General features: G+C 34.7%; 1 pseudogene; it reads right to left on the bottom strand.

Annotated features, from left to right (window-relative positions):
* Positions 1-8,551: 8,551 nt before the first annotated feature.
* On the bottom strand, positions 8,552-12,582 carry LOC122324997 (annotated as a pseudogene).
* Positions 12,583-12,620: the final 38 nt, after the last annotated feature.

The following is a 12,620-nucleotide window of genomic DNA, read 5'->3' as shown; positions in this document are numbered from 1 at the left end:
GTGCTTGCACAAAACAGTGTTACTAAGCAGCCATGCGTAAACACGACCACAAAGTCTAAACACACATAATATTTATTTTTTCCCAATAGAAATGATAGCTGTCAGGCTTAAAAATGAATTTCTCAAAATCATTTATCAATAATTGATGAATCTGGGTTATGAATAAGTTCCATCTGACTTATAGCAAAGACTTGAATATGAACTATTTTTAAAGTGAATTGATTGCTGTTACTGTGAAAATAGCAATGTAAAGTTTTTATATAAGAGAATTAAATTCAGGTAGTTTTTTTTTTTTTTAAAAATAACATTTCATGTGGTCTTTGATTTTCTTATTTGCTTTTCCTAAAACTCAAAGAGAGACATTTAAAAAGATATTTTGAAGTGAATTTGTTGCTGTTTTCTTTCCTTATTTGATCTGCCAATAAATGAAGATACAGATACTTCTTTTAAACCGAGTAGGAATTTTTTTCCCTCAAGAAATATAAAATACAAATATTTTTAGCTAGGCTTTTTTTATGAAAAGCAGTTCGGTAGGAGTTTCAAGTCTTTGTGAATTGTTTGATTCACAGTTATATAGTTAATATTCTGTTTTTGAATCAATATTCCGTATTGCTTTTATTAATTAATAATTTATGTTTAATTATTCATCTTTATTTTTTTCCTCCTCGGTCTAGTGTGTGGTGCTTCTAGCATTTCTTTCTGTTTGTTAATAAGTGATAATCAGTTAAAAACTAATTTGAAACAATAAATGTATTGTTCAAGACGTATGTCATTTTATTTCCAGTACACCTGTGCTTATTCTGCTGGAACTGACTTCAAACGTTTACTATCAAGCAGCGCCAGCTGGTTAAAAGTCACAAAAAATATTTTGAAAAGGGAAGTTAGTTCTGTGAAAAGTCCTTGTATATTACTTCTTGGCATGTTATGCGGCCCACATAAATTTTCATGTGTAGCTTAATTTTTTTTGTGTGTGTTTGGTCTACAGATTACAGATATAATATATTTTTCAATATTTTAATTTAAGTACTACCACTACCAAAATCACAAATACAACTGGCGCTGTTCAAATTAAAATGATGCTTGTGATTTTTTTTTTTGTTGCCAAATGTGTCCATAAATTCATTAAATACTGTAAAGCTTTACAGGCTGAACCAAATATTAAGATACATTTATACTAACATTTTTCATGAAACATAATATGGATTTTATTTATATTTAAGCTAAAAATGTATTCCAGACATGTGTGGACTCATTCGAACAAACTAAATCTGAAACCTTACGATCAGCCCAATATAGCAGTATTCACTATCTTATCGTCTCTTTATCATATCTGGCAGGGCAGAGTCACGTCATAGAGTTCAGTGTGCTTCATCATATAAAGTTAAACAGGTGTTTCAAGGCCTGCGGTCATTTTTGTGTCTGGGGCATGGATACAGCTGTTATGATGTCAATATTGACCCGCTAGCTATTAATACACACGAAGATTCAGAAGAAGTGATTTCACTTTTCCATCTGTTATGTGATGATTGTTATCTATCAACAAAAAATGTAAAAGTTTGAGTGAAACGAGAAGACAGATGAGATAAAGGTCCCTACGATATTCAGTGTAGTAAATAATCATTTCCAATCAGTTTCTTTATGATGTGAAGAAAGATTTACAGCCATATTTCATCATATTAAGTCTTTCGGTTTTGTTTTTACAATATCCCCTCTCAAACTTTCTTTTTCTGTATTCTTCATATTTTTGATCAGTTTAAGATAATTTGCTCAGTCTGTGTGTGTGTGTGTGTGTGTGTGTGTGTGTATGCCTTCATTTATAAAATTATTAGAGATGTATAGAAAGAGGAATGATTATTAAATCACAGCAAATGCCCAATATTTTATATATGATTATAAAATGTTGCATATATCTTTAATTTGGCTTCATTTAAATTTTAACAAAAAAATAAGCTTTTTTTCACTTCTGTTTGTACTGCACGTCCACTATTTAAATCTTCACACCCAGCATGAACGTTATAAAAATAAAAGTATGTAAAATATGCCTAATCATTCTCTCTGTATGCCTAATATTTTATGAATCGCTAAAAAATAAAAAAATAATAATAAAAAGTAAAATAAAAAAGATCAAAAAGACTGACGTATTTTCTTTTTTTGTTTTGTTTTGTTTTCATTTCTGTATGCATATTTCATACTGTAAGTGCGCATTATGAAAAACCAAGAGCATAGGATGTGACCAAATTATTTTAATAATTGAATTTTGCTTTATTGCGTTTTTCTTATTATTTTTCATCCCCGAGTGATATGTCCTTTGTGTCACAGGCTCAGGTTAAACAGCGCACAAAGCAGTTTCATAAGAAGCACAGACTCCGCATTGTTTCTTTAAGACAAAAACTCGAGTATTCTCGCCAGGGAGAGAACACGTCATCCTTCCAGGAAGTTGAGACTACAGTAATCCCGAGACTGCCTCTTGTTTTCTAGGACTTGAGGTGAGCGGTCAAATCACCCTCTTCCCAAAACATCACGCGTTTGAAACGAAACTTATGTTGCTGGAATAATAAAAGGTCAGGATCGATATTTTGATTTGCACTTTCGGTCTGACACACGGCATTCCAGTCAAACGTTAGTCATCGAAAACGCCTGGTGGTTTCTCACTAGATGTCGTTAACTTTATAAATCTAATCTAGTATGCCATATAGCACACTCGGAACACAATCGATACATTTACAAAAACATATGTTTTAAGAATTGTTCTTTTAATTTACAATTCTGTCAGCGTTATTATATTTTACTGAAACTGAGGCCCCGCCCTTTAGATTTATACATCAACCGACCGCACTCATAATAATATAATACAAAAAATATAAACATCCACGTCGAAAACCTTAAAGTAATTTTCTAGATTTTTTTTTGCGTTTATTTTGTTTATAATGTGGCGAGGTATACGAACATCGTTCCCAAACTAACATTTACACACAAAAATAGGATAGTAGCATTTATGCTATTTGACAAAAACGAAAAATGGGTCGCATGTCTGATGTAGAAATGTCTTGTACTAATATAATTATGGCCGTGTGTTTTCCGTGTGTCATAATTTTGCCCTTGCTACAATATTTACAAATTATTAGTTAATAATTAGCATATTGTTTGTTTACAAAAATACGATTTAAAGATGTTTTGCTAGGTTTATCTTATGTTTATCTTATGTCTGCTCAGCACATGGTGTCCAGAGTAAAATATGCATATTGTGCAAAACAAGTAGCTCCAGGTGGTTTAGACCTCGTCATAGACCTCAAAACGACTCAATAATAGCCTATATCAAAAGTATGACGACACATGTGTTTTTTTCGTTTGTATTACTATATTTAGTAAAAGTTTTGTGTGGGTTGAGATTAAAAATTTCCAGTCAGCCTCGTCGCTGAACACGGAACGTACCCAAGCATCTTCGACTGGTGTTTTATAGAACAGAGTAGTACATTTTGTAAATTAATTGTTAATGGAATATCACAAGGCGCATTGTCTTAAATGACTCTGTGGCAGTGGGGGCCCAAATGTGTATAGCATCACTTGCTCAGTATAAATGTTGACACTGCTTTCTCTAAATAATAGTTTATATAGCTTCCCTCTTACATATGTGACATAGACAGCTGTAGGCCTCATAGTTATTTATAAAGTCCCAGTTAACTCGCTGCTACCTTCACACTGCCCTCAGCCTGGCACACGCACCCGGCACTGTGTACATGTTTACACCGGCTGCATCCATAGTGACGGACTCCGCCCCAAAGGACTTTCTGTCGCAGACAGTCCAAGTAGGAAAAGCCAGGATTCCCAACCCGTCACGGGCCGTGACCTCATTTCTCTCTCCAGCGGGCCTCTGCGCTGCGTTTTGTTATTTCGGTCCTATGTGCAAACAGCACAAGTAGGGTGGGAGCAAATACCTAAAGGTCATTTCCCACCAAAGCATAAATGCCTTACGTAATTCATAAGGAAACCAAACTGAATCACGCTCAGAACCCAGCACATGTAATGAAACGCATTTAGCGAGGGCTTCCTCTTTTTTCGGAGGCGCTCGTTTCCTGTCTTCGTTTTTGGATTCCGTTTAGAATAAACCCTCTATGTATGGTAACGTCAGCCACTTTTTGTAGTATCTGCTTCCTGCAGATGTGAAAGTAAATTGCTGCTTGTTCTGAGATTTTCTCATTCCACATCCACCGAGCATCCGGGCAGTACCTCAAGGCGGACCTCATTTTCATCATTCAGTTTCCCATTCTCCACGGTTTGCTGTAAATTCTAAGAACTGGTTTAATCGGGACGTTCGGCTTCTTCCTGGCATGTAGAACGTAACATGCTCTTAATTTCTGGTATTTTATTTCAAGCAGAGAATTGAAGCGACACAGGCCTCCTATAAAAACCACCGCACTTAGAGCCACGTCATATTTAAGAAGTCACGTGACTGCCCGTAAAGGATCTAGCTCTGAGTGATATAAAATTGATACGGTGAGCACAGAGCTGCAGGAGAGGCTGCGGCCAATCGGCTTGCTAAGGTGAGATGACATCATCTGACCGCTCTGTGGTGTGACTACAGTAGGCATCATTGCAGCATAGGATTAATAGTTAATGATAATCCCCTTGAGGTGAGCCAATCGGATGCGGGGAGAAGAACATGGTCAGGGCATGTCCGCAACCAGCAACGCAGCGCAGCACTGAAGCCAGATAATATGCCTGCGATAATAGTTTGTTTATATCCGAATCAAGGTTACATACACTCTTAATTCAGCACAGTAAAAGGCTCATTTCAGAGCACAATACAGCAGACCGTGTCCTTTTTTTCACAGTTTGGTAGAATATTAACTCTCTTTTTGAGCTCATGTGATGATGAGTTCAGCGTGTGACATCAGTCTGACATCATGATGAGTCAGAGAGTAATAGGACTCTGGAAATGCAGGTAGAGGCAGATGAGTCAGAATCTCAAAGAACAACAGCAAAACAAATACGCCTTGTGCCAGCTTTTCCTGGTTGTTATCTAAAAGACAAATTCACATTCATGGTATCTTTTTATAGATTTGATATTTATATACATTCTTCAAAATAAAGGTTCTTTATTGGCATCGGTGACCGTCCACGGAACATTTTTATTCCACAAAAGATTCTTTACAGTGGAGGTTATTAAAATGTTACTCATGCTAAGGAAAAAAGGTCCTTTTAGGAACTGTTCGGTGAAAGTTTTTTTTTTTTTCTAAAAGTGTAGTGTTTTTTTATGGATCGGCTCTGTCTAAAGCAGTGTTGAGATGCACTCAGCAATTTCCCTGCAATTATTAAAGACAGTTTTGTGTTGCACACTCACATAAAATGCTGTCTTTATATGTATGTGTAATTAATTAAAAGCTTATTTATTTGACATTTTTACTTGTTACGATAACATGACCAATGGTTATATTGCATTCAAGTTTATTTGGACAAAATTATCGGTTAATTTCTTCCTTCATTTATTGGCAAACATATGAAAGTAGCGCTAAACCAAAATGTATAAATAATATTCTAGTTAGTTTATCAAACTCATCTTGTTAACCACTGGGGCCCATGAGACACTTTCATATATATATATATATATATATATATATATATATATATATATATATATATATATATTTATATGTATGAAAGTGTCTCGTGTAGGCACCAGTGGTTAATAAGATGAGTTTGATAAAATAGCAAAATTTACTAAATTTTTTTTTACAAAAATTAATAAAAATAAGAATAAATAATAAAATAAAAAAATTAATACATAGATATCTAAAAATGCTATAATGAATAAAAAAATAATTTTTTTGCAAATAATACTTTTACATTTTAAGATGGGTCTCTTGCACAAAGATGATCATATCTCATACTAAATTGTTTATCATACTGCATGATTATTTCTGCACCACACCAACAGGTTTCAAATCACCCTATTCTTAAATATTTGGCTATACTGTTTGTCTTGCACTGTAATAAAAGCATTTGGGCATGTTATACAATATGTTTGAATATTTTTGTTCGCACAGCAACAATAGGCTATAGCCCACAAATGAACTATAAATGGCTTAGTCACTGTTATGTGCAGGCTATCATAAGCAAACAGAGATAATGTAATTCAATCTACTTAATGATTACAAGAAGATGTTTCCCTCATATTCCTGTATTTTATGTAAACAGTTTCAGTAAAAAGGTCACAGGACAGAACCAAAGACCCATGTCATGTGATGAAGGGGAATTTCCTGTTTGCCGATACACAACAAAGAGCACGCTGAGCACGGAGTGAGTCATGTGACTGAAGGTGCTACAAGTGCCATTTGTTTGTGGAAAACTCCCTGGTAATTATTCAGCATATTCAACATGCTTATGCAACAACGAGACAATTTTTGCTGTTTCCTCTATATATAGCTCATCCCTTGTCAAACAAACTGTCGTAAGCATGACAAGGGCAGTTTCAGTCGCTTATAAGTACTGGCAAATTGACGTCATGTTTTTATAACATTTGAATCACTAAATCTCTGATCTCCTTTTCCTCTATACTTAGCAGGTTTGTAGGTTTCGGCTGTGGTATTAGCCACAAACCGACCCACATAGCTGCCGAAAGATGTCTCAATTTTATGTAATACTTTTGTTTCTCCACGTTTGTGCTTAGTACTGGTACTTTCACAAGACTTGCTGACCTCAGTCCATGACGGTATATACGCAGATGCTTTATTATCCAAAGTGATTTGCTGTACACTTACTATACTGTACCGCATGAAATATCAACCGCAGGTCATTCCAAAAAAAACTCCTGTGGAACATTTCTCAAATTTCCCAAATATAATTTTATGTTACACAGAAGAAAAAAAAAGTCATAAAGGATTGGAAAAGGATGAGGTAAACGATGACAGAATTTAAATTTTTGGGTGAACTATTTCTTTAACCACATCCCTAAAATCTAGACGACTGTGAAAGTCTTAATTGTACTGACGTATAAATGCATATATTTATATATATATGTGTGTGTGTGTATTAATACATATACAGAGTACACACGGTACATTATTACAAACCTTAATTTTGGATGCGATTCATCATTTTGAAAGCATTTCAAATATTAATGTATTTAGGACTGCTATTATTGATCGGGGCTTTTTTTTTTTTAAAGAAATAGAAATAATACTTTTATTATACTTTATTGCAATTTATTTTATAATACTTTTTATTATATTTTTAAAAATAATTTCAGTTTTAAACTGCTGATATTGCTTTGAAAATTTGTTTCATGAAAGAATCCTTCAAAAGTGCATTTAAATTTTTTTCAGCATCAAATCAGCATATTGGATTGATTTCTGAAGGATTATTTGACACTATAAATTTAAATATATTTAAATAGAAACGGTTATTTTAAATTGGAATAATATTTCCTATTCCCACTACTGTATTTTTTGATCAAATTGTCTTGATGTAAATACAAATCAAAAGATTATGCGTTGTAATGATGTGAACAATTAGCTATTTATTTTTAAAGCATTCAGTCATTTAGTTCCAGTACATTACAAAAAGGGTGGCATATAGTCTCATCGAAAACAGTTAAGAGGCAAAAGTTTTTTTTAGGGTTTAAGGAAGTATTGCATCAAAAGGGTTGTGTTTAGTGCAATAGCATTCGTCATATGCTTCCCACATGCATCTATTCGGTCAGGTATTGCTTAATTTCTTCCCGATTTTATTTTTGTATGCTAACTGATGAGAAAATTTATTGTTTGAACTTGATGTGACCTAGTTGTTAAGTTGCTATGAGCTTATTTTTTTTATTATAGATATGCACTGCCCTCTAGAGGAGTTTCATAAGTAAGAGCGGGTTTCTTTTACAAGAAAGCAGTTTGTCATTTCAATAACGGCCAATTATTGATTTGTAAAAGCCAAAACATCATGTATTGTTTCTTAATCAAAAAATGCATCATTTTAATGAACGGTATTATTACTCACATTATTTATTAACATTCATGGGTCATTTTACAAAAGTAGCATATTACCTGTAGAGTTTGCAAAACAAAAACGACAGTCCAACTATTCTCGTTAATTAATAGAACCAAGTAAATACAAACGAAAATGCTTCCAAATATGCTTTTTTTTATACCAGTAGCAGTGCAAACATCATGCATTGTTACCGTTGCAGAGGTGAGCATGGCCATGTTTTGGTCCAGCAGATACAAAACATCTGCAAAACAACCCTTTTAAGTCCATACTGCAGATGCGAATCGTTCATATATATGATCTTTTATGCTAGTCATGTCGTGACTGTTATATAATGAGCTTTTTACGCTACAGGGATTAAAAAAAAAATAAATAAAATGTACTAGTTTATTATATAGCGTGTAAAAACCTTGGCATGCCTGGCTGGGACGAGGTTAGAAGGTCACAACATACAGACTGGACAGCTAGCAGGTCATGAGAAGCTAGCCCACAGCGAATGCCTGCTAACAAAGAGGATCTGGTCTCTCAGAACATGGCGAGTTCGTTCCCCGGCTCGGTTTTAGGCGCACGAGGAACAATTCTGTGCTGTACGGCATGAGAGTAGATTTGTGAGGAGTTCGACGTTCTCGATCAGTCCTGTGCTCACTTCTGAAGTTCCTGAGGCGTGCTGAACGTTTCGTACACATTGGCAGCAAACTCTTTCACCTGGTCTATCAATAAGAGATCCTAAAAAACAAGAAGAACGTTTTTTTTGGTTTTACCACATGCGAGTCCAAATGAGTTGACGTATATGTAGGTTCTCACCTGGACAAAGTGACTGGGTATTTCGCTGCATATTGAATGTATCTGTCCGTTGATGATGGGAATGATCTTGGCTAGTGGGAGGCTTACATGCGATAATCTGGAAGAAAAGTAACAGCAGTGAGCATCTTTCCGTTACCAATGCTGTTCACAAACCTGAAATATACTGGCCTCGGAAAGGTGATAAAACGGCTTAAAACTGGCCAAAGACGTTTTGGGGTCACTGTGCGTACCTAATAATAATAATAATAATAATAAATTCATGTACACTGACCGGTCAGGTGTGCTGGAGGGTTTGAGTCTTCCTGTGGGGTCGGAAAAACTCTGACATGTTGTCTAGGAATCGGATAAAGCCTCGCTCAAGCAAGTCTGGAGTACAGTAGTGAAGTCTGGACTGAAAAAAAAAAAAAAAGTTTAGATGTAATTAGTACCCAGCTATCTGTGCCAATTAGTCTCATCCTATTATATTTTTATCTCTATGAATCCAGAATAGTGCATTTCATACAATAACTCATTTGGATGTCCTTTAAAAAAATTAACTAAATGTGTTACAGATAGTTCGCCCCGAAAATGAAAATTCTGTCTGTGGTAAACTCTCCCTTTAAGATGTATAGTACAAAAAAAATCATGGTGTTTATTAAGAATAATTATTTTAAAACTTTTCCAATTTTCTAACCTACAAGATTATATAGATGCCTTGACTTCCCCTCACCTTTCAAGCATATCTCTGGTTTCATTCAGCAGCTTTATTGTTGTGACATCATTCTCTGTGAGACCACAAGCCTAAAAAAATTGGGATTGTAATATAAATAAAATAATATATTTCAAAGTAATACAATTATATTCTTATAAAAGTCTTTATCAAACTTTATAAACTTATAATATGTCATTGTATGTTTGTGGAAAATGTGCACAATTTTTTCAGGTTGTTGAAATTGAAAGCTATTAAAAGCATTTATTTGATTACAGAGTCTTTTGTAACAAAGTTTAAATGTCTTTATTGCAATCTTTGATCTATCTGTCTTTTATTGTAATCTTTTTAAATTAAATAAAATGTTGGTAATTTAATATGAATAAAAGTATTACGAATAAGTATAAGCATGTTTTGTGTGTGTGTGTACATATATAATTTTTTTTTGTTATGAACCTAATTTATATATATATATATATATATATAAAACCAAAAAAAATAGAAATTTCGACCTGTGAGGCTAGTGTGTTCTCTTCATCAGGCATCATGTACCAGGAAAGACTTTTATGTTTAGAGGAAGCGCAGCCCTCCTCCACTAACTGTCTGATCTGAGTTAACTGTTGCTCCAACTCTTGAAGGGACAAACTCTGCTTCAGAGACACCCTGAGGAGACATGGACAGCAGTCAGCTTCCCCGCTAAATATACAGGGAGATCGACACAGCACAACGGCAAATAAAGCCAGAGTGTGAGACGAGTAGATTAACATTCATTCATTATCCAAACAATCACTCGACGTACGATCCAAGAACTTCCTGGACAGCTTTCTTCACCACAGTTATCAGTTCAATGAGCCCTGAAAAAACAAAAATGAAGATCTGTATCAACTATGGTGATATATAACCTCATAAATAGAGGATATAACACTAATACACGTTAGATGCTCTTATACAGATTGTCCTCACCTTCTCCAAGGAGATGTTGGATACTTGACAGATATTGTTGTTGGACATCAGGAGGGCCAACGGGTCTATTTAAGAAGTAGAACAGAAACGAAGCAGAACTTACAAGCCGTAACATGGTCAAATCAGGTGGCTGTGCCTTTAAAACACCGAGCCCCGACGTACCGTTCCGCTCTTTGTCACGGAGTTGTCCAGGTATAAGTAGCCACCAATTATGTTGAGCTGAACTCTGAGTAACACCACCAGCATGCAAGTACTGTAAACCGCCACAATGCTGCGGGTAAAACCTGGAGGGTAGATATCATTGTTTGAGAACAGAAATAGATCAATTCAGCTTGAATTTCTGTTTAAACCCCACTTTTACTTCTGTAATGTGACATATTGTGAAACAGGACACTCAGCTAAAACTTTCAGGGCGTGAATCGGTTTGATTGTGAAAAGTAGGCGTTTCATTATTGTTCTAGTATAAACCAGGTATTAAGCCAAAACAATGCCTTAATAACTTAATTTGGTCATTGCTCAATATTTCCTATAACCCACATGACATCAGCAGAAAGAAGCAGAAAATCTGTGCATTACATTTCACTAACAAAAAAAAGTTCGGGGTTGGTAGGGTTTTTTTTTTTATGTTTTTGAAAGAATACAGTATTCAGAGTAATATCACAAATATTATTGCAATATAAAATAATCGTTTTCTTTAAATATTTTTATATATCATTTATTGTTGTGATGGAAAAGCTGAATTTCTTCAGAAATTATTCTAAAATGTTGATTTGAAGAAAATAATTTCTGATTATCAATGCTGAAAATATTTACGCTGCTAATTTGTTTTCAGAAATATTTTAATAATAGAAAGTTTAAAAGAACTTTCAGAGAATTTAACTGAAATATAAACATTGTGTAATTCCTGTAAAAAAAATAACTACGTTTTTTTAAAGCTACAATAAATTGCTTACAGTAGCAAGTACAGTACAGATTGCAAAAGACTAACAACTTATTCTAAAGAACTTATTCAAAACAGCACTAGATATCTGCACTGAGAAGGTAAATGGGGTCAATTTCGATTTCATGTTAACAGCAACAAGTCGTTAAACTACAACAAAAGAAACTTTTCAACTCACTAATAATCTTTAGATCCTCCCAGATTTCAATTTTATTAAGCTGGCCTGTGTAGGAAGACATCATCACTTGGGTCAGTTATGCTCTTTTATTTTGTGATGCAGATAATCTTCTATAATTTACGTGCATGACTCACTTAGTCTTTAGCAAAGCAGTGAGGTTCTCTGAGTTCAGGTGATGTATGATTGCCTCTCGAAGAGTGGGGAGCATTGATAACACTACAAAAAAAAGACACAATTACATAAACTGGGCAGAACAAATATAATTTTTTTTAAAATAACATTTATCAACTTATCTTTTTTTTTTTATACCTGTCATGTTACATGTCCTCTGATTGCTTTCAAAATGAAACTGTCTCGAGCTTGAGCGATGTATTCGGCTGCCTCTCGCTCCTGTATCTCCTGAATTTTTCTTTGTGCATATTTACCAAGCAGATAGACACCTGGGCATGAGGTTTGAGAAATACATCACAATATAGTATACGGGTTAAGAAATGAACATGCAATGTGCCAGATATATTCAGTGATATAAAAGCTGCATGCTGGGTGAAAAATAACAGGTTAAAGTCTATCTTAACTTTCTTTCACTGCGCCAATAGAAGAACTAGGTGACAGGTGAACTGAGATTGATTAGTTGCATGTGGAAATAAGACCTAATGCCTGACAACACTGCAATAACACGCTAAACTATATATTATAGCATACTAACGTGCTATAATTACATGGATTTACATTAAGATATTAAAACAAGAAATATTTAATGCACGGTCACACGCAGATAACAATCTGAGAACTATAAGCATGCAGGTGGTCCAGTTGCACACGTTACCTCCAACAAAAACCCCAGCGAAGATGAATTTCCTCTTATGGCGCTTGATGAAATTCCATGTAGAACTCAGCATTTTAAAAACAGACTTGACACCGCAAAAAAACAACGAAAAACTAGATGCAAAAGCGCGATTAGACGTGACTCACTAGCTAGCACAATGCTACATGGCAATAACTTCTCGTGTTAGCAGCACACAGGCGAACTACAGAAAACAGATTGCGTCGATCGATCGATCGATTAGGCGCTC

Source organism: Puntigrus tetrazona, chromosome 20 (genome assembly GCF_018831695.1).
Source record: "Puntigrus tetrazona isolate hp1 chromosome 20, ASM1883169v1, whole genome shotgun sequence".
NCBI lineage: Eukaryota > Metazoa > Chordata > Actinopteri > Cypriniformes > Cyprinidae > Puntigrus > Puntigrus tetrazona.
Note: the sequence above shows the minus strand (reverse complement) of the source record. Positions and strands in the feature narration are given on the sequence as shown.